We start from the raw sequence: 1,854 nt of genomic DNA on the forward strand, positions 1-1,854 counted from the left end.
TTGTCATTATAACTTATTGTTGATGTTATCAGTTTGTTATTACTTTATGAAGTTATAATATTCTCTGTATCTCAGTTTTCTGTTCTTTGTAACTCTGACACTTTAGGTGGAGTCTTTAAATAAACCCATCTGTGTTTCTGCCTCTCTGCACTTTACAGTTTCTTATCTTTGTTGTTTTAATGTAATTCTAATCTGTGCAAATAAATAAAATAATAAATATCCTGTCAGTTTTATTAGGAAGAGTTGAATGATTCTTTAAGCGGATGTTTCGTTGGGTTGTTGATGTTGTTCTTGGTCTTTATAGGTTTAACCCTGTGGAGCTGAACTGCTGCCACCTTGAGCCAAAGACCAGACAGTGAATTCTTCTTCTGCTCTGGACTTAAAGCTTAAAGCAGACTGTAGTTTAAGGTGCACACCGCCGCCCACTGTACAGACTGAGACTGAACCATCCTGTCCTTTATTCAGCTGCTCGTCCTGCATCAAGATTATTCCCTTCTTCTCTTTCTGCTTCACAACCTGGAACACTGAAATGTTCAACGTGTTCTCCAGTTTCAGCATTAATCCATTTAATCCTGTGTCATCTAACACAGCAGGCCTTTATCTGAGCATTCATTTCTGAGAGGGAAGCTACTTTCATTATTAAAGTTTAAAGATTATTTCAGATGTAAAGGTTAAAGACCTGAACCCAGTCTGTAGAGAATGACCCAACATCAGAAGAAAACTCTGACTTTGTCTAAAAAAAGAGGTTGATTCAGTAGTTAAGATTGTTAAATGGTGTTAAAAATACATAATAGTCAGATAATTAGAATAAAATAACAGTAACTCTGCTTTAATGTTTAATAATCTGATTAATGTGAAATATTAAACTTATTAACTCGTTCGCTTCACTTTCTGTCACATAAACACAACGTTAAATGCACATTTTAAACTGCCGCTAACGTTTAATATTTAATATTAAATAATAAATAATTTAATTTGTCTTTAAAGTCTCCTGAAAGTTAAAGTTAATGTTTTTAGCCTGCTGTGCTAGCGGCTAGCTGTCCTCAGCTAACCGCAGCTAGCTATAAAACAACGGTCTTCGGAAGGTGTGACGGTACAAAAGTCCAGCAGGTAATAAAACCCACCTGTACAGTCCAGAAACATAAAATATAAACCTTTAAATGGACGTTAATGTCTGTCAGCAGCCACCGACATGCTAACTGATATGCTAACTGATATGCGCTTCCCGGGAACTCTCGCGATATTTGAAGTAACTCCCGCGATACTTGAAGTAACTCTCGTCTTTATTGACAGAACATAAAGAAAATCTATCAAAAACTTTATTTTATAAGAGTATTTATTCATTTATTTTCAGTTATTTTAAGTGTATTTATTTTATATACTATATATTTTTATTTTATTGTATTTTCCTGCTGCTGCGCTGTACAGAGGATCAATATGTTCTCATCATATTCATATTTAATTTAGATACTGCAGTTTTATCTCGGTGGTTTGTTTCAGCTTCTCATCATTTTTCATGGAACAATCCAAATGATATTTACTGCTAATCCATAACTCCTCCAGTTTATTTATAGAATAAAATAACAATAAATGCACAAAAACACCAAACAGGGGACGAGAATAAATTAAATTCAGATATTAGTGCACAAAGTTATCTGACAGACTGTCCTTATACATTTATTTAACTCATTTTGGATTTGGAAGTTAGTCAATCATGCAAGGACCTCCGTACACTCTGTATTTTATATATTTCATCCACCAGAAAACTACTCTTTAAATAGATTTTAAAGACTATTTAAAATAAAAACAAGGATTTATGAGCATTTCTTATTCAAGTCATAATTATATTTTTTT

The 1,854-nt window shown here is 33.2% G+C and overlaps 1 protein-coding gene across 1 annotated transcript in view; it reads right to left on the minus strand.

Annotated features, from left to right (window-relative positions):
• Positions 1 to 1,240, minus strand: part of zgc:101664 (uncharacterized protein LOC450064 homolog) — a gene marked incomplete in the record, with an annotated part of 3,901 nt that extends 2,661 nt beyond the window's left edge. Inside the window, 1 exon segment of the mRNA XM_035658778.1 lies at positions 1,125 to 1,240.
• Positions 1,241 to 1,854: the final 614 nt, after the last annotated feature.

Source organism: Morone saxatilis, unplaced genomic scaffold, assembly GCF_004916995.1.
Source record: "Morone saxatilis isolate NCDOM2014 unplaced genomic scaffold, NCSU_SB_2.0 Contig16, whole genome shotgun sequence".
In the NCBI taxonomy this organism is placed as follows: domain Eukaryota; kingdom Metazoa; phylum Chordata; class Actinopteri; family Moronidae; genus Morone; species Morone saxatilis.